General features: G+C 39.4%; 1 protein-coding gene across 2 annotated transcripts in view; it reads left to right on the forward strand.

Annotated features, from left to right (window-relative positions):
* The first annotated feature begins 13706 nt into the window (after positions 1–13706).
* The window catches only part of LOC117480000 (myosin-9-like), a 58540-nt gene continuing 50057 nt past the window's right edge, over positions 13707–22189 (forward strand). For both annotated transcript variants that reach the window (XM_034127140.1, XM_034127139.1), the window contains exon 1: positions 13707–13931. The gene's annotated coding sequence lies outside the window, so the exon portion shown is untranslated. The remainder of the gene's footprint in view (positions 13932–22189) is intronic.

Genomic DNA, 22189 nt, shown 5'->3' on the forward strand with positions numbered 1-22189 from the left:
TTTGTAATGTTCAGAGGTTGTTGTGTTTAATATTCATGAGAATATTTGTCATTGTTCAAATGATAATAAACAAACATATAAAGCATAGTTGTCCACTCATATGTTGATAAGAGTATTAAAAACTTGAAAAATATCCCTCTAAGGTACATTTAGAACAGATAAAAAATGTGCGATTAATTTGCGATTAATCGCGATTAACTATTTTAATCGACTGACAGCCCTACTTTTAACATAAACATGTGTCCCCGGTGTGTCAGGGAACTCACGCAGCGTCAGAAAATAAAACCCTCTCTCTTTTCCTCCGTACCCAAATCTCTAAAGTCGGGGCTACAACGGAGCTGATCCAGATTTGCGTCCGATATGACGTAATATCTGAAATGTGGACCCATGGCACTATCAGAAAGTTGCTATCAGAAACAATGCCCGACTGTTTTGGACGTAATATGGTCGGTGTTTACATTAGCATCGCTAACACTCAGAGCTAACCTGTACTGGAGAGCATGTGTGTGAAGAAGCAGGAAATAAAAAGGAACTCACCTTGTGGTATAACCGGCAAGAGAGAAAGCCTTTGAGCTCCATACTGTTTCAGAAATAATCCTTGATAATCCATGATATGGCGTTTCATCACGGCAGTATTTAGTTTAGACAGTAGCTGCCGGGTCCCGCATGAGCTCAGACCCCTCCTTTTTTATTTTTTTAAAGCTTTACACCCAAAATCAGCACTTTTGAAACAGGAAGTGAAATAGAGGGATATGATGCATGGCTAGAATGGGTGATCTGTTTGGTATTTTGAGCAAAACACTTCATAGACATGTTTTTTATATATTTGTATATATCTGAGACCTATGCTATTGCCTAAAAATAGCATGATAGGTGACCTTTAAGTAAGGTTGAAAAAATAGAATATTTATATTAAGGCAAGATAATTGTTATAAAATACAAAAATATGAGTAAAGACATAAGAAGTTACATTAAAAATGTGCTTACTGTAAACATTTTTACAATATGTGCTTTAAAGTCATCATCTTAGGCTCTGATTTATTTTCTTTTTTTTCTGATATTTTATAGACTATTAAAACAATAACTCATTCATTCTCAATCATATAATCATAAGTGGGAGCCGTACTGATTATTATTGGAGCGGAGCCTCAGCTGTGTGCGTGTGTGTGTGTGTGTGTGTGTGTGTGTGTGTGTGTGTGTGTGTGTGTGTGTGTGTGTGTGTGTGTGTGTGTGTGTGTGTGTGTGTGTGTGTGTGTGTGTGTGTGTGTATAGGATCAGGAGGTTTCTGTGTCACTGCCCTGTAGAAGCTCTGCAGGAAATGAGGTCACCAGAGGCAGAAAACACCTGCAGCCTCTTCTCATCTCTTCATCCGCCTCTTCTCTCAACGTCTCTCTAACTAAAACACATTCCCACCTATCCTACACCTCCCCCCCCCCCACCCCCCCTGCATGTTATCACAGCCCCACAGCTGACTGCATCCCGCACACTGCTTATTAAACACACTCAGCGTCTGACATGTTTCCATCTGCACCTCTCAGCGGTCGGGCTGGGATTAGATCATCCCAGTAGCAACCAGAGGAAGAGGGGGGGAATTCCAGTGGCGTTGCATAATCAGGTGATCCAGATGTAGCATTGTGTTCGGGATGAAAGACATTCCTGCACAGCGTTCTGATGTCTGGGACTGCATGACGGCACCTTTTGTTATTAATGATCTGTAGAAGATACAGCAACAAACTATTGTCAACCCACAGGTAAATATAATGTGTTATTGTTTAATCTACATTGGCTCTATATATTTTCCTAGTAGTCCATAAAAAAGTCCATTTAAAATTCAAATCAAAACATAACAAGTAAATGTGATAGGTAACTAGCAATTCAAGTTATTAAAACAATTAAAATACAAGATTCTCCTTTCCAAATATAGTGGAGAAGAAGTTTAAAGTGACATTTAATGAAAATACCAACACATTTTTAAACTTGTGTCCATTTATATATACTGTATATGGACAATTCTCAATGTTAATTACATGTACTCTAAAAGTTGTCCTTAAGTACAGCACTCGAGTAAATGCACTTAGCTATTTCCCCAAACTTATAATCAGTGACACACACCCAGACACACACACCCAGACACACACACACACCCACACACACACACACACTCACACACACCCCTCCCCATGTCTCATCCTCTTTGTGTGTGTTCACAGAGCAGCGAGGTGACTGAATACATGACGACAGGCTCAAAGGTTGCAGGGTATCTCCATTAATGTATAAAGAGTGACTCTCTCTCTCTCTCTCTCTCTCTCTCTCTCTCTCTCTCTCTCTCTCTCTCTCTCTCTCTCTCTCTCTGGTAACTCTACACCTCCTCCGCCAAAAACAATAGACCACACCTCCATCTCTCTCTCTTACTCAACCAGCTTGTGACCATATAAGGCAAAAAAAAGAGCATGTGGAAGGCTGCTGCTGCTGCTGCTGAACACACACACACACACACACACACACACACACACACACACACACACACACACACACACACACACACACTCCTCTACTGACTCAGACCCTGAAACTGTGGATGTTTGCTGTGTGTGTTAGAAATGACCTGACACTGAGCCAAGTGTTTTAGCTGTGTGTGTGTGTGTGTGTGTGTGTGTGTGTGTGTGTGTGTGTGTGTGTGTGTGTGTGTGTGTGTGTGTGTGTGTGTGTGTGTGTGTGTGTGTGTGTGTGTGTGTGTGTGTGTGTGTGTGTGAGTGAGTCGGTGTTCATATTCTTTAGAAAAGTAAAAGTGTGTGTACCATGATGAACACACACTGCAGGCTGCAAGCAAACCTGAAAGTATGTTCAAATCAAACTTTATTGATGTAGCACTTTTCATACACAAAAAGTAACACAAACAAAAAAAACATTAACAAAAAAAAACAAATCAACATTTTGTTTATATTTCAAAAATATTGAAAATAATTTCATTTCATTTAATCGTTTATTTGAACCGGGACAGTGCACATTAATGAACATTTTAAACAAAATAATGCTTTTAAATGTAAATGAGCCGGATTTTAGCTTTGAGCTAGTTTCCATCCGTAGTCCCGTCACATACAACATTTATTTAATAACTACAATTATATTTTTACATTGGATAAATTGTCAAAAAAAACAAATGTTCCCCAGGATAAATAAAGTATTCTGTTTCAGATTAATATACAGTTCAAGAAAAGTACAAATACTGATATTTTGAGTACTGTACGTGATTCATACTTAGTGAAATTCCACTGCTGGTGTGTGTGTGTGTGTGTGTGTGTGTGTGTGTGTGTGTGTGTGTGTGTGTGTGTGTGTGTGTGTGTGTGTGTGTGTGTGTGTGTGTGTGTGTGTGTGTGTGTGTGTGTGTGTGACTGCACCGACAATACCCAGTCAGATCTGGCACGGCCTGAGAGCAATCTGTGTTTATAGTAAATAAATGGCAGTATTTATATTTTAAACACAAGCTGTCCTCCACCTTGTTAGCTCCGCTCTCTGTTCCAGACAAATACCGCCGCAGGGACGCACAAAGCCGCTTCTGTTTCTGTCTATATCTCTGCCATCCTTTCTCTCATGCAACACACACATGACCTACACTTACAATACCATATTATAACATATCTTACATATTATCTGTATTTATAAAACTGTCCAAACAGCTTAATTTTCCATGGCATACTCATATTTACTCATACTATTAGTAGCCAATATTGGTCTATAACATATTCCTATTTATTTTGTATTGTGTCTGTATGGTACTCTCTTATTTAAACCTGATTTATAGTGTTTTCATTTTCTCTACTGCTGTTTGTAATGTGTATACTGCCTTACACTGTTCATACTGTCAGATGTATATATTTATATTATACTAGGAATAACTTTACTTCTTGTTTTGCACTTCTGGTCGGTCTGCATTTCGTTGTCTTCGTACTTGTGCAATAACAATAAAGCTGAATCTAATCTAATATTGGCTGCACTAGAGATTGTTTCAAGACAATCCTTGCTATAAATAAGCCGAGACTCTCTTAACAAAAGAGGGAACGCTCGGCTTGTTTTTCCCTTTACTCCACATTCCTGAGTTTTGTGAGTCAACGTGTGTCTTATCACGGCTTCCTGTGGACTGATTGCTGAGGAAAGGAGGAGTGGGATGGAGGTGCTGGGAGCAGGAAGAGACCCGACATACTCCCAATGTCGCATTAGCTTAAAAGCTGCTAAATTACTCTTGGTTGGTTCCGGGCCTCTTTGGTGCACACACACATTTATGAAGTCAAGAAGAAGCTTTGTTAACTGAGGTGTGGATTCGAGTCACATGACTTGGTTTGAACCAATCGGACAGCATCTGATGACGTTGAAGTAGAGAAAGTTGAAGAACTAACATTACGCACTGGTTTGAAAATATTATACGGTAAAAAAAAAGGTAAGATTGTGAGCGCTTTATAACAATTGCTTGACTTGACTTGGAATTTGACTTGGGACTTTTCTAGGGACTTTACTCAGGACTTGACTTGGGACTTTACTCAGGACTTGACTTGGGACTTTACTCAGGACTTGACTTGGGACTTTACTCAGGACTTGACTTGGGACTTTACTCAGGACTTGACTTGGGACTTTACTCAGGACTTGACTTGGGACTTTACTCAGGACTTGCCAGTCTTTTTGGGGGATTATAGTCCTTGGCTGTTTCTACATGGGCTTGACTTTGTGCACGACTGAAATGTACTCTGGACTTGCCGGTATTGACTTGGTTACTTGAATTAGGACTTGACTTGGGACTTGCATCATCTCGACCCTTGACTTTCTTGTCTTGATTCGGACTTCACTAGGGACTTGACTTTCGACTTGAATCTGAACTTGCCTGTCTTTATGTAGGACTTCACTCTGGACTCGCAAGTCTTGACTCAGAACTTGACTTGGGACTAAACTCAGGATTTGATTTTGGACTTGACTCTGGAGTTGACTCTGGATATACCTATTTTACGTTGGGATTTGATTTGGGATTTGACTCAGGAGTAGGCTCGAAACTTGCCTGTCTTTACTTAGGACTTGACTCAAGACTTGATTTAAGATCTGGGATTGTACTTCCCTGTCTTTAGTTTGGACTTGGTATTTAAGTGCAAAGACTTACTCGGGACTTGCAGAACAATGACCTGGTTCCACCTCTGGTAATGAGTCTTGGCTGGGGTTTGGACATGAAACAATGTGTCTCCACTGAGCTCACATTCAGACCTCTGAAGTCACTGCTACAGGATCTGGGTCAGAGAGGAACTTTAAACAACCTCTCTACTCTCTGATTTGACACAGATCTGAGCTACACATGTATATGTGTGTCATGCATGAGGGTTGCAGACACACACACTTTTCTCAACAACACACTGAAGCCACACATGAACTCATGTAATTACCAGTGAGTTAACATGCCAGCCCTTCTAACATGCTGTCACTGAATGGGTCCTTTTTCATTCTCACTGAATGTAATAATGGCTTCACACACCCTGAATTACAGACACACCCTGCTGCTATTACAACCGAGCGAAGGGGGAAAAGAGAGAGAGAGAGAGAGAGAGAGAGAGAGAGAGAGAGAGAGAGAGAGAGAGAGAGAGTAGGTCACAGTGGAAAGGAGAGCGGGAGGCAGAAAGAGGGAGGGAGATAGTGAGGTCAGAAGTGTCCATATTTGGTAATTCGTGGCTCCGTGTAATCCTGCATTTTTCTACGTGCCATTGTTGTGTTACTCATGAACTTTTTTTCAACATGAGGTTTTTATCAGAGGCGGGAGAATTACTCAGATTACACAAGTAAAAGTAGCAATGCTAAACTGTAAAAAGACTCTGTTACCAGTCAAATCCTGCACTCACAATCTAACTTCAGTAAAAGTGTTAAAGTATTGCCATTCAAATACAAAAAGTATAAGAATTTGTGTTTTGTAAAAGCCCATTTCCGAGCCAAATGTTAAATGACTGGAATATGAACATTGATGCATTCATGTATTCACAACAGCTGGTAAAGGTGAAGCTGATGTAATAACTTAGTGCTGCTGGTTATCTTAACAAATGTTTATTTAGCTGATGATATGTTTTGTGTTGGCAGATAATCTGAATCATAAAGCTGTAAAGGTAGTGGATTAAAATGTATTATATTGGCTTCTAAAATGTAGTGGAGTACAGGTATAAAGAAGCATACAAAGATATACCCTTGACTGTAGTGTGTTATATGTTTGCATTTAAATGGGTTCTATATGGGCTAACACCCCTATGTTCTCTCCAGAGGGAGCTTCTCCTGAACATAAACGTAACACTTGACTTGTGCTTCAATTGGCTAGCGCTCCAACACATTGTACGTGATAGGCTAAGGGGCGGGACATCTCTAAGTGGTTGATCAATCACAACAGAGCCGGCCAGCTAACCAATCAGAGCAGACTGGGCTCTGGTTTCAGACAGAGGGTGAAAAGAGGTGCTGCAGCACAGGCAGTATGAGAGAAATAAAGAGCTTTTTGAACATTAAAGCATGGAGACATGTCACAGTAGAGACACTACATACTGATATACACCTGAACATCAGCAGGAGAGGACTCTTTAAAGTAGAGACACTACATACTGATATACACCTGAACATCAGCAGTAGAGGACTGTTTAAAGTAGAGACACTACATACTGAGATACACCTGAACATCAGCAGGAGAGGACTCTTTAAAGTAGAGACACTACATACTGATATACACCTGAACATCAGCAGGAGAGGACTCTTTAAAGTAGAGACACTACATACTGATATACACCTGAACATCAGCAGGAGAGGACTCTTTAAAGTAGAGACACTACATACTGATATGCACCTGCACATCAGCAGGAGAGGACTCTTTAAAGTAGAGACACGACATACTGATATACACCTGAACATCAGCAGGAGAGGACTCTTTAAAGTAGAGACACTACATACTGATATACACCTGAACATCAGCAGGAGAGGACTCTTTAAAGTAGAGACACTACATACTGATATACACCTGAACATCAGCAGGAGAGGACTCTTTAAAGTAGAGATACTACATATTGATATACACCTGCACATCAGCAGGAGAGGACTCTTTAAAGTAGAGACACTACATACTGATATACACCTGAACATCAGCAGGAGAGGACTCTTTAAAGTAGAGACACTACATACTGATATACACCTGAACATCAGCAGGAGAGGACTCTTTAAAGTAGAGACACTACATACTGATATACACCTGAACATCAGCAGGAGAGGACTCTTTAAAGTAGAGATACTACATACTGATATACACCGGCACATCAGCAGGAGAGGACTCTTTAAAGTAGAGACACTACATACTGATATACACCTGAACATCAGCAGGAGAGGACTCTTTAAAGTAGAGACACTACATACTGATATACACCTGAAGATCAGCAGGAGAGGACTCTTTAAAGTAGAGACACTACATACTGATATACACCTGCACATCAGCAGGAGAGGACTCTTTAAAGTAGAGACACTACATACTGATATACACCTGAACATCAGCAGGAGAGGACTCTTTAAAGTAGAGACACTACATACTGATATACACCTGCACATCAGCAGGAGAGGACTCTTTAAAGTAGAGACACTACATACTGATATACACCTGAACATCAGCAGGAGAGGACTCTTTAAAGTAGAGACACTACATACTGATATACACCTGCACATCAGCAGGAGAGGACTCTTTAAAGTAGAGACACTACATACTGATATACACCTGAACATCAGCAGGAGAGGACTCTTTAAAGTAGAGACACTACATACTGATATACACCTGAACATCAGCAGGAGAGGACTCTTTAAAGTAGAGACACTACAGACTGATATACACCTGAACATCAGCAGGAGAGGACTCTTTAAAGTAGAGACACTACATACTGATATACACCTGAACATCAGCAGGAGAGGACTCTTTAAAGTAGAGACACTACATACTGATATACACCTGAACATCAGCAGGAGAGGACTCTTTAAAGTAGAGACACTACATACTGATATACACCTGAACATCAGCAGGAGAAGATTCTTTAAAGTAGAGACACTAATACTGATATACACCTGAACATCAGCAGGAGAGGACTCTTTAAAGTAGAGACACTAATACTGATATACACCTGAACATCAGCAGGAGAGGACTCTTTAAAGTAGAGACACTAAATACTGATATACACCTGAACATCAGCAGGAGAGGACTCTTTAAAGTAGAGACACTACATACTGATATACACCTGAACATCAGCAGGAGAGGACTCTTTAAAGTAGAGACACTACATACTGATATACACCTGAACATCAGCAGGAGAGGACTCTTTAAAGTAGAGACACAACATACTGATATACACCTGAACATCAGCAGGAGAGGACTCTTTAAAGTAGAGACACTACATACTGATATACACCTGCACATCAGCAGGAGAGGACTCTTTAAAGTAGAGACACTACATACTGATATACACCTGAACATCAGCAGGAGAGGGCCCCTTTAAATTGTATTTAAGTACAGTACTTGAGTAAATGTATTTCATGACATTCCACCACTGTTTTTGTTATTATATTTGAACTTTTAGTTGTTATGAAATGTGAATGAGTTTGTTTTCTTTATGTCCCTCTCTCTTTCACTCCCCCTCCTCTCTCGGCATCTGGTCCAGCTCAAGTGACTAGTGGTGACCCTTGACCTCTCAGCTGAAATTTCGGATATTTCCCATCCATCCCAGAGTGGGAAAGAGTGGGAAATGTATTGATCTTTCCCTGCACGCTTGCTGAATGTTCAATGTTTTTGCTCTACATACATGTGATACCAGCTGCTGAGGACATAGGACAACACGCAGACACATTCCTCTCATAGTGACACATCGTGGACGTAAATCACACGTTGGACAGAAAATGGGATTTTCCTGTTTGTCGGTGGATTCCAGGCATTCCTGAGCCCTGTTATAGTTTGAGGTGTCTGGTTATAAGAGGTATCTTTGTGTTATTGTCACCCAGGCCAGCGTGAGGTCTCGTCAAAAGGAGCTCAGAGCAGCATCATCTGTTTCTTATTCCTGCATCATCACTTAAGTACAGAAGGGAAGACATAACATAAAGAGGTCAAGGGTGGAATATCTTTTACTATTCCTCTAAACGAGTGCTTCTCTCCTTTCTTTTTCCTGTAAGATGAACTCAGAATTACCCACGGTCATGTTTACTTTAGCTAACAATTTCAACCATTTCTTTATTACTTTAAGCTAACTGCTCACATCCATTCCTTTAGCTAGCGATATCAACTCTTTCGTACTTAAGCGAACGATTTTAACCAGCTATGAGCAATGTTAGCTAACAATTTCAACCATGTGTCCATTACTTTTCATGCTAGCTATTTAAACTATTAATCTTAACATATCTTGTCTATCTATCCAATCACTTTAGCTAACCATTTATTCATATATTTAGCCTGCAATTTCAACAATTTACGTATTACTTAAGGCTCACTGCTAACCTTTATCAATCACTTAAAGGTGGGGTTGGTAATTCACTTCAGAAACACTTTTTGTTATATTCCATGGAATGCTCTTAATATCCCGATAGCAATGAATATATTAAATGCTTTGATAATAAATACATAACATAATGTCATCTGTGGAAGCCGTAGTACTGTAAAATAACTGGATGGCCTACCTGCCTGTCAGCCTTCCATCTGTGCACAAACTTATATCGTGCCCTCATTGGTCATGTGCGCGTTCGTGTGTGTTGGAGGAGGGGCTCTGTAAGGAAGGGGCAGATTTTTTCCGGCTGTGTATTTTCTAATTCTAGCGCACTCGAGCTGGTTTCTCCAAAATTACCTACCCTACCTTTAAGATAACAACAATTTCCATTACTTTAGCTAACCGTTTCAACCATTTAAAAATAACAATGCCAACTATTTATGAATTACCTTCAGCTAACTTTTTATACTTTTCTCTTTTCTCATTTCTATACACTCTAAAACGCTAATCATGGTGTTCAAGTTTGACTCAAAATGTGTTTTTTTAATCAAATCATAATTATATATTTTCAGATTTGTTTAGTCTACTCAAGCATCTTCCCAGGTACCGCCCGCCGACTGCTTTGAGAAACCTCTTCAAGTGCATATACCCATGGTTGCACTTAATCATATTTCCATCTCAGTGTGTGGCACAGATCACATTTTTTTTAAACCATGTATCACACTCAGAAAGTGCAAAAATAATTATTTTCCATTATGCCTCTCTTCTGGTTTTGGCCCTGTGCTTCAGCTCCACTCGGCTCAGATCATCCAGTCTGAATCCCAGCAGATTTATTTGAAGCAAACGGGTTCACATTGTACTTTTCCATTTTTCTAAGTAAACGTTGGCAGCAGCACCGCACAACTGTCACCTCGACGTCCATCATTTCAACTCATCCCTTTTTTTTTTTGCTTTTCCCTTCTCTTCTGTACTTTCTTTTTCCAATTAAAAACACATTTGTTCCCAGATATCTGTTGCTTCATCATGTGGCAAATAAACAAGTCCTCTTTGTATCTCTACATCGCTTCAGCTTGTTGTATACAGTTCTCAAGAACAAGACGAGCCTTCTCCAAAAGCCAATAAAAACAAATGTCAGGAGTGAAGTGAGGCTGAATAAGTGTTTCCCTCCCTCACCTTAAGCGGTTCCCATGTAGTGCCAACATGTCTGGTCCTGAATCTAGGCTTACCTGTTTGAGTGATAGGAACCTGTGAGAGAAAAACACTGCACTGATGTAATCATGTACCTGACAGGTGCACAGGTGGGTTGTAGCAACATGCCAAAGACTAGCGCAATAGTTTAAGCACAGGTGCAATTCTTAAACACAAGTTTTTATAGTGAAATTGTAAAAAAGTGTTTGTTTGCTGCTACATTTCCCATTCGTATACTCATATTTATATCTCCCAGATGTATATATTTGTATTACAACATGAATAACTCTGCACTTTCTGCTTGTTTTGCACTTCTGGTTAGATGCCTACTGCATTTCCTTGTCTTAGTACTTGTACTCTGTGCAATGACAATAAAGTTTAATCTAATCTAATCTTTCTGAGTACAAGAGTATTTCATTATCAATTCCACATGTTTGCTGAATTATAATTACAACTGATTGTGTGTTTCGGTAAACAGAAACTGGAGGTTCTTCCACAAGATTTCATCCAAATATGTTTCCAGAATGTTGAACTCAAGCAAGCATAAATTGTTTACATGAAGCAGTCAGACAAAAATATTTGAATTCCCTCGGTGGAAACAGCGAGCCAGTAGGGTGACTTTATTTATATTTAACAGTGACATGAGCTCTTCAACAGCGTGAGGTTCAAGGCCCTGTAGGCCGATATCCATCCTGCCCAATTCTCCTTCTGCCAAAACACACAAAACTCTAAACTGCTTTGGGCTGTTAAGTGGCTGTATCACATCCTAACAAACCTCCCTGTTCGGAAAACCAAATCCAACACGGATAAATACCTATGATTATATCAAGTTTCCAATATCACATAAAGGCATGTGTACAGTTACAGTTGATTAAAAGTACTGCCAGGAATTTGTTACAGTTGAAACTCCTTAGTTGGTGGAATGAGAGTATTTGATGCAATAACAACACATTACTGATATGAGCCCAGACATGTCAGTATGTGTGGGATTTGTTTGATATTCTGAGGCCTTACAGCAGAAATATAGTATCGAACAGTCTTCCCTCACAAATTTTGTTCATAGCAAATACGGTCACGATCTGTCCATGTTTTCCTGTTAAACCCGCCCCCCCCTCTGAGGGATTTTTACGTTTTGCCTTGCCTTATTTTACTTTGTTGCCTGGCCTAGTTCTGCAATAAAAGTGTTTTGGATTTCAAACAATATTCTGCATTTGGGTCCTGTGTACCTTGCCCTCCAGCCGTAACAAATACATCTGTTTACAGTCCTCATATTGATGTAATATTACAATAAGCAGTATTTCATTCTATTGTATATTATATTGTATATTGTATGTTTCACTGTTGGCGGAGCTCTTGACTTTTTTCGCCAACAACTACTGTAGCTTTATGTGCATATGACAAGAATACCTTCAAATCCTGACTTGTTTTTAAAGCAGACTTGTGGTCAGACTAGACCTTGTTGACACACTAGGGAGGCCCTGAGTGATGCAGTCCATCCAGAGAGTCACTGCTACTTATATGGTCATAGAAATCCTTAGTATGCACATACCTCTCTCATTAAACACAGCTTTATCTGTGCCCCTCTCTGCCCTCCCTCCTCTCCCCTACACTCTTTCAAGTTCAGCTTTAAGCCCCGCCCAGCTGCTGTCACTCTTCCGCGTTTCTGATTGGTCCAAAGTGTGTTGGATTAACACAGCGCAGCCAGCCATTGGTTAAAAGGGGGCGGGACATGCGCTTTAGGTCCCGCCTCCTCCTGGACCGCACCCATGGCTATTTGGGATCCTACTGAGTACTGACTACCAAAGCCCAAAGACAGGGCACAAGTTGAAGCAAATGTTCGTAGTGGCCAAACGGCGGTACTACAACTTGGGTGTCAGTCCATGACGTCGTTGGATACACAAATACTTTTCTCCATTGACTTACATTGGGAAAGAGACGTCTGTAAATCAGCGGATATTTTTTTTTTTAGCTAAATAAAACACCCAGTACGAACACTTTGATAGCCCTTATTTAAATCATTAGGGTCTTAAAGTTGTCAAATGCTCTAAAAGCCAAATCCAGAGTTATTTTCTCACTCCATTCATTTGACTTACAGAGGAGACGGGGCTTAAGGGAAAACTCAACTGCGCATGCTCTATGGGCCCACATACGGGTACTTTTTATATTTATATTCTACAATTCTTGGTAAAACAATTCAAAATGTAGCTAATAAAATACAATTTTCAACCCATCTTTCATTAGATAGAGATTATCTTTTATATTGAACCTTCCTGTTGTTCCAAATGTAATAATTGGGTGGGGTAAACGTGTGCTTTTACATTACATTACATGTTACTTGTTAGACGCTTTTATCCAATTAGTTTCCAGGCCAGCAGGGCTAAAAGTTAATTAAAGACCTATATATATATATATATATATATATATATATATATATATATATATATGTGTATCAGGGGTAGACATATAAAGTAATTACGGAAAAAGATTAGGGTCACATGAGAATTTATTTTGGGATGTGACCAGAAGTAAAAAATAAATTAGTTCTGACTTAAATAAAGTCAGAAATTAAAAAAGTAGCTACATACAAAATAAAAAAGAGAAAAATACAGTTTCATATTTCAGATTAAAATATTTGTTAAATGCAAAATTAGCCTTTCTATTCATAATGTGTTAATTAGTGCTATTATATTGTTTTAATAATTGGTAAAAATGATCAAAAATGTGGTTTGGAGTCAGCCCATTTCTTTGTATGAATATGACATTTCCCAAAATTAAATTAACTGTACACTAAAAAAAAAGACTTCAATCAAGGGTAGATAAAAAATAATGTCTCCATCCTGGAATAATCTCTCATACATTCATAGAATAAATAAATTACAAATAGGCTACTTGTAACGTATATTATCCTGTTCCTGTACATTATTATTATCATTTTGAGCTTCATGCGTCACTTAGCATCTCTCATAGAAATGAACGGAGTCCCGCCTTTAAAAGCTGGATCCTTTTCTCTCTCCAGACTTCCATGCTGCTGCCTGCCTACGTACCGAGAGAAACGAGCCAGTAAGCAGCCACCCAGTAGAGGAGGGAGGGCAGAGGAACAGGAAAAAAACGAGTGGAGTGGAGTAGAGAAAGAGAGGAAGACGAAGCAGCGTAGTTTAGCCTGAACCCGTCGACAGGAACACAAGTTTTGACTCACGGCGACGCTGACTGAGCCTGTTGTTAGAAACCCTCTGAAAGCAGGTAATTCTTTGCCCACTTTTTCACCGCCATGTTGGCACTCTTTCCTTAACTCATTCAATGGAAATCCCGTGAACCAGGAAGCACGGGGTGGCTAGTTAACTGCTTCTTCATGACTGTTTTTAAATGCTATTCTATCATGTATTTCTGCACTTTTGTAAAGCACTTTGAATGGTGTTGAAAGGTGCTATACAAATAAACGTGCCTTGCTTCAGATGGGTGGACACCTCCTGAACAGATTTTTTTTTTTAAACCGAGGTTTAGTTCACTTTTACAGCACTTAACTTGCATTATATAGTTTATTCGACTCTAACATACGTGACATTTGAGTTACATGTTTGTAACGGTCGTTTTAAATTCGAATTATAGCCGTTAAGCTAAAAAAGCCATAACGGTTGGTGGTGGCAGGAAGTGATTTGCGTGAATGAGTTGCAAAAAAAAAAAGGGTCTGTTTTAGAGTTGAAGTTGGATGAAAATTAGATTTAAGTCATTGCACCCTTATTGGAAACCGGATGAGTTGATGTGTATTCATAATTTGTGGTTAAACTTTTTCGGTTGGTGGGAAACGGACGCTGTGTGTGGCCAGTAATATGTCTGGCTCGCGGGCATGACGTCACTGGTTTACCGGTGGACTTCAAAAAAAGGAAAAGGCGCTGTGCTTCTTCTCGGGTCATCTGCATGTCTGTCTTTTCTTTCTGTTCAACCGATGCTTATACCGGGGCCTTTGAAGGGGTTTCAATGGGCCCCCAAGCAAATACATTTGACTGTGTCACAGATTTAGTTTGATACTGCTTTGACCAGTTGGTTGAAAGTATGGGAAGCAACTTGGTTCATTTACTCGAGCACTGTACTTTACACTTCGAGGCTACTTTACATTACTTTGCGAATATTGCACTTTTGGCTCCTTTGCATTACTTTTTTACTAAATTAGTTACTCTGCAGGTTCATATTATTAATACAAAAAGTAGAGCAAATAGAATTATGATTTATTTAAAAAAAAAAAAAAATGTATATGGATTAATTTACCTGGTGATATACAAAGTCATTACATTAAGCTCCACCTCTACCTGCTGCAAAACTAAAATGATGTTTAATACATATTTGTACTTTTAAGTACCTAGTATTTCGATTCTAGTACTTTTACTTAGGCTACATCTAATTACTACTTCCTATGATCAGAGTTGTTGACCTTTTGTGCACTCTTAATTGAACAAAATCACAAGGGTTGGAGAATATTTTGAAAATGTAATATAAATATTTGTTTGTCCTTACTTGTAATATATTTTTTTTTAGTCACCCATGGAGCCCTTCAAACATGAGTGAGGAGTGACCAGCCAAAATGACTAATACATATTACAGAGTTGCATAACAATGTAAAACATTTGCATACAGCTCAATATTGGACCCAAGAAATATAAAAGGAAAGAGTGTGGGTTTTAAAAATACCCTTCTTAAAACACGTTTTGGATGTGGCCTTTGAATGCCTGACATTACGAAGTGTTTAGACAAACAACATTTGGCATGCATATTGCTCCAAGCCTAGGGTGCATCATGCATTGGCACTGGTTCTGATATCAGCCAGATTTCAGAATGCCAGGCTGGAAATCACCAAGTTTGTCTTGTAATTACAGTGTGGCCAACTCTGATGAACAGGCAGCATGCACGTTTTTCCCATTGCAATTTTTATGGAATATATCAATATCAAGCCAAGACATTTTAAAATGTAGTAGTGGCCTTTTATGGCTGTAAAGACTTTGAAGACACCATTGACTTTTAGACCCCAGATTTAGAAAATATCACACAAAAAACTTCAAAGAGGGATACAATGGAGGAGGGATCATATCTTACTGATATAATTACATAAGCAAATGTGAAATAACTATATAGTTCAAACAAAATCACAGTACGAGTAGGACAAAGTACACACGTATTGTAACTTAAGAAAACAGGTAAAATAACATCGGATTATTGCAGTATTACCGAGTTAGCAGCCAATACATTAACAGGAAACTAACCTTTAATTGAGCCTAATACCAATGCATGTCTCAGCTAACCCACTTAATGTTTTTATGACATATGCCAGACTTTCTCCAGATCTGTAAAAAGTGTCACATTCTCATCGTGCCTCACAACGTCGCCTCATTGTGCACACCGGTTTGTTTTGTCTGCGCAATTGCTGTTTGCTCTGTTTGATTGCACATCATTGTGTTTGCACTCTGGGAAGCAAACAGTCTCTGGTATGCTAGCACGCCCTACTGACATTGAGGCTAGCAAACGCTCTGACTGAGGTTTAGCACAAAAAAAACATGCATTAACTCCACCTGCAGTCAAACTGGGCACCCAAACCTGCTTCTCATTGTGTGAAGTGTTAGTAGGAGTGTGTGTGTGTGAGCGGCACTTTTTTTGTAGTAACCATAACCATACTCTTACAATCAGCTGATGCCAAGAAGCTATTAAAAACACAGTATGCGCTCACCACAATTAATAACGTTTTGTTTCCCAAGCGATTGTGCAAACGTCTATTCATGCTGAAAAAGTGATTGCAATATCTGAGAACAAACCGCACTTTGTTGGCAGTCATATGTTCCTTGTTGTGTGTTTTAGAAAGACATATCAGATGTAGCCTTAAAAGGGCTACATTGGGGGACATATGTCATATCCTGTTGTTGTACCTCGAGTCATAAATCAAGTTCTAGTAATGAATTGTGCAATGGCTTTCTCTGGAGGCCAGTTCTTCTCGTGTAGTGCCAGTTGCAGCAGTGTTATGAAGCCCCCTGCAGAGATCGTTACATTCCTTCATCCGTGTGTCAGCAATGTCCAAACTCTGGGCCCCCGGGAGAGATGTGTACTGTTGGGTAGACCAAATGAAACACAGACATCTTAAAATGTGAACAAGGGGCCCAGGCTGTTCAAGCTTCCCAATATGACAACGTCTCAAGGGAACATGCCTGTGGATGATCTAGGTTTTATTGAAGGTAGGGAGTAAGATTATGTGTTTTTAGAAAAGGAGGGCAGTGTGACACACACAAGGATGTTTATTGGGATGAACTCTCAAGGATGTCAAGAATTTCTAATCTTTTATCTGTAAGGTTTGTGCCCTTCTAACTGCATTTATAGGTTAAATCAAGCGTTGAGTACAGATAGTCAGGATAAGAGGAGAGGAGTCCTTAGGGTGACAGGCTGGAAAGGCTTTAAAAAAACCTGCTGAACTTGAGCTACAACTGAAACTATTTGTGGAAAGATAATTGGTTAATTGTTGGTGATTTTGTAAAGCAAATATGCAAACAATTCACTCGCTCCAGCTTTTCAAATGTGAAGCTTTTCTTGTTTTCTTAGTTGGTTGTTAACAGAATGTTATTGGCTTTTGTGCTATTATTTGGAAAATACATGTTTTAACACTTCAGCGAGTCTTCTTTGTGCGCATGTGCTTCTCCTTTTTGACATTTAATGGACTTAAGATTTCAGTGGAAAAAATATTTGAAAGACTAATCAGAAACAAAAAGGACCGTTGTTGCAACCCCCAACTACTTATGCAATAAAATACAATATGTCAGTTGGACCATGCCAATTTTATTTTCCGAGTACATCACTCGGGCCTCTTCTAGTGCTACTTAAAGATAATTTCCAAATATGGATCTGTTTTGGTTCCTATAATCTTTTAATGGTTTTAAATGGAATCTTTTTGTGTTTTTCCAATAGTGTTTGGACAAAAAGATCCACTTAAAAATGTATTGACTTAAGATATCAATGAAGAAAGTATTGAGATGAAACATTAACAACAAACAATGTTGGTTGCATCCCTAATATCCACCAACTTCTTCAACAAAATACATAATGTTAACACTTCAAAGGAGGCTTTCAGTTGGACTTTCCCAGTTTCTTTTCGGAGTATATCGCTCAGGCATTTTCTAGCCATACTTAACTCTAGTAATAAATGTCGTGGATGATTGCTGGGCGGTGAAGCATCATGCTTCTCCTGGTTTCCTACACAGTCAGCTGAGATTCATTCATGCAGGCAACACATTCCAGTCAGAGCGGAGACTGTTAAGATCCTCCATTAACCATGGCAGAGCTGATCGGGACCTTTTTCTCAGTGTGTGGTTAAAGTCTGGATCATAGTCCTCGGACTGGCTCAAATTCACAGAGTAAATAATAATGTCTGTTTTTTGTTGTTAAGTTTGTGATGCGAAAAGAGTTGGATATTTTTATTTGAGTAAAAGTAAGAATACTACAGTGTAAAAATACTCAAGTAAAAAAAATAGTAGCAAGATTTACTTGATTACAAAAGTACTCATGAGGTATGTCTATTTCAGAATCATATATATTAAATTATTGTATTATATTTTGTATTAATAATCTGAATCTGCAAAGTAGCTACTAACTAAAGCTGTCTAATAAATGTAGTAAACTAAAAAGTACAATAATAACTTCTTAAATGTTGTAGAGTTAAATCATAAAGTAGCACAAAGTGAGAATACTCAAATGAAGTACAAGTACCCTGAATGTGAGCTAAAGTAGTTCAACTTAGTTAAATTCCACCACAAGTAAAAAGTCCAAAACAAGAAAGGAAACGCAACAAATCAGTTTTATGTCACACTGCATTTGCCATATATCACTAATGATATCTAATACATATTCATCTCCTAAATGCCTCGTCCATTCTATATTCTTCTGGTTGAACAGCATGTTGAAGTGTCCTCAGTCAGACCGGTTGAGTTGACTTTGCCTGAGGATATATCTGCGCAGTGTGTTTTGGGTTTCCCCATTTCCTTTCGCTGTCGTTTTATTTCTTACATTTCCTCGTCGTGTCTTGGCCTCCTCTTCTCTGTGCCCTTTACTCCCGTCTGTGTTCCTTCATTTCCTCGACCCCCCCCTCCTGCCTCTTTTCCTCCGTTTGTGTTGGTCTTGCTTTCCTCCATCCTCCCCCTCACAGCACCTGTAAGGTTACAATGAGGGCCGAACAATAGCAGGAAATAGTTGCACTCTGACTCGGATTAAAGCAACGCCTTGCAGTTCAGATTTCTGATCACAGACTTTGACCTCGCCTCTTGTGACAGATACTAGCGGCTCTCCAGATAATTCAGCTTTCTGTTTTGTGGCACCAATGATGAGGTAATGCTCGATGATCAGTGATTTCCGACCGCTGTGGTGGAGGTTAAATTAACCAACTTCCTGTTTGTTTAAGAAGAAGTCATAGTCAGCACTTGGCGGTGAATTTCCCCACGTTACTTCCTTGTAGAAAATAGTTGAAGGTGGAAGTCTTTTTATTGATGTTTTATAGGGTTGAATAATGCAATGAACAGATATTAAAGTGCTAAAGTATATCACTTTGCTTGTTGAATCCAAAAAATATCCTCTTTCTGATATTGAACAATTTGAACACACTGGACTGAACACAAGAGGCACTAATAAATTATATTTCAAAGCCAATTTTAAAGAGCGTTCGTAATTGAATCGCCCTACCTGAGGACACGATTATGATATAAAAACCTTATTTTATATCGTATTATAATTATGAGCATATATTATAATGCAGTTTTAGTTGATTTAACTCAGCAATGCATTTGTACAGGTTATCTAAATGACATTTCAAGTAAAATCATGCATTTATTCAGAAGCAGAGACCCCATGATAACCCCTTATGACGGAGGCGTTTGTGGTAAAACTGGGTTGTATTACTGTACAAGTAAGGAAGTAGACTTTGTCTGTGGTTGGGTGTGTGTGAGAGAGTTTGTGTGCGAGTGTGTGAGCTGCACACCTGCCATGTAATACCATAGAAAAGTAGTTTCACAACACATATTCTCCACACTCATTTTTGCACTTTGAACTTTGAAACATGCTGTAATGAGTCTTCTGTCTACCATTGGACGGTTTATTCCCATGTCAGTCCAGAATTGTGTTGCACACCAGATGTCCAGGATGTGGGACTAACATGTGGCTACTGGGACATCACTGAGTGTCTGATGAGAAATGAGCACCCTTAGTAGAGATAACAAGTGATATCAAGTTCAAGAAGAGTCATACTGTCATCCAAAAGGGCGAAGTATCATTGTCTGGTGATGGGATACAAAGTTTAAGTTCATAGGAGCAGACGGGAGGACATCATCTTAAGATTTATTTCACTGCTTCTGTCAGAAATAAAAGACATAGCCGGGCCAGTTTAGCATTCCTCAGAAAATAAGAAATGCTGACAAATTGAAATGTGTATCTTAACTCCCCTCTGCATTCTTTCACCGTCTGGCGCTTACGTAACCACCTATCTATCTAAGTCAATACTGTGGAGTGTTCCAGTAAAAGGGCATTCTGGTGCAGTGCGGTATCTGCTCTGTTTTGACAAATAACCAGTCAATCGTGCGGTCGATGGTGCAATTGGGTAGCTGTTTGAATGATAGCTGTGGAATGTGTTCTATGACTCGGACCATAATGTGCTTATCTGACCAACACCAAAGTTCAAATTAGCCTCAATGACATTTACCTTGCATTGGGTAAACCAGGAAGTAGTTCACTAACTCCCATTGATAACACTTTTGAAATATGAAGCTAAAAAGAAATGGACATACAGTTCAAAAGAGCTAAAGTAATGCAGACAAAGTCCAAACATCTCGAAGGCGCCTCCTGTTGTAAATGGTAGATGGCATAGATGAAAGTGAAATTGGATCCCGGTCGGGGCAGGAATTTGAAAAGTACTGTTTAAAGTGATGTATATCTGTCATGCCGTGCAGTTATTTTTCAGCAAGGGCTTAATTTGCTTCTCCCAGCGCGTGCTCGCAGAGAAACGCCACCTTCCCTCCTCCTCGAAAGACTCGACAAGTTCCACAAATGGCAAAATAGTTTTCTTACTTTGTCATTTCCTCTTCCCTCCCCTCTTGCCCCACCCTTCCCACTACTAGAGAAGGAGGGAGAGAGGGAAAGTACTGACGTGTGAGACCATAATGAGTTTTGACTGACTCGGTACCTTGCCAGTCCGCGGCTGGCACCCACTCTCGCTTTCATGAGACTCAGTCAGTAAATCCGTAGACTGTGAGGGGGATAACAGTGGTCAAGCCAAGAAACAACAGTCCTGACACTTAAACTGGAGATTGGGAGTTTGAGGTGTGAGGTGTCTGTTGCAGGCTCGTCAGTCGGACTGCTAAATGTCCAAATTGGAGCTGAAACTCTTAATTGATTGTCAGAAAATGAATGGGCAAATATTGTATGTTGATTATCCTTTTTTAAAAGTACAAAGTTTCAATTGAGTTTACTGAATAGCTTTGGGTTTTGCCAGAAATGTAGCTGAAAGGTTTAGTTGATTGTCAGTAATTGTATGAGCAAATACTGTCAATTAATAATCCTGTAAAAGTACCAAACATTCCCTAGTTTCAAAAATAGTTTACTGAATATCTTTCAGTTCGGCGTGTTGGTCGGACAGAAAGACAATTTGAAGACGTCACCTTGAGTTTGACATTTCTATCATTTTTCTGTTTTTTTTTTTTTAAATGATTCATCTAGAAACTAATTGGCAGATTAGTTGAGAATTAAAATTGGTTGCACTACGTGACTGCAGCTAAAATGGTGTCTGCATTTGTATATCGATAATCCTGTAAAAGTACCAAACATTCCCTAGTTTCAAATTTTGAGTATCGTTTGACAAAAAGCCAATATGAAGACGTCATTTCGAGGATGACTTTTTAAGCATTGTTCTCTGTTTTCAATACATGCTTAAGCCATTAGAATGCAGCAACACATGGTTTTCAGTTGCCGTGTTAATGGCGACCAACACGTCTACCTGCACTTTGAGTATAATGGTAAAACAAAGCAAGCTAAAACAACACCCGAGCTTTAGGCTTTTTTTTTTTGCCTGTTCATTTTCACTTCTTGTTTTTGCCAAACAACAAAGCTACTCTCACTCTCATGAGAAAATGCGCTCGAAGTCAGTAAATCATTCGCTTGTTGAGAGGGGGTTACAGTTTCCAAGCCAAGACCCAAGAGTCCTGACACTTGAGCTAGAGATTGGGAGTATTTGTTGGAAAGAGTAAGATAAACATTGGAAGCCAACAAGGGTGCAAAAAAGGACGACGACCGGCTCGGCCAAAGCCAGCTGCGATGTTGTGATGGGATGCAGTTGGTGGTACAGCGTTATTGACTTTTCAGGCATTCTATTAATATTCCTGTCAATGGGGCCGTCAACACAGCACAGCTGGTTTATAGGTTCCCTTCGGAGGGTTTGACTTTACATGGTCATGCAGTGGTAGAGGTTGTCTCGACTCCTGGTTTTTACAGGA

This window comes from Trematomus bernacchii, unplaced genomic scaffold (assembly GCF_902827165.1).
Source record: "Trematomus bernacchii unplaced genomic scaffold, fTreBer1.1, whole genome shotgun sequence".
NCBI classification, from domain to species: Eukaryota; Metazoa; Chordata; class Actinopteri; order Perciformes; family Nototheniidae; genus Trematomus; species Trematomus bernacchii.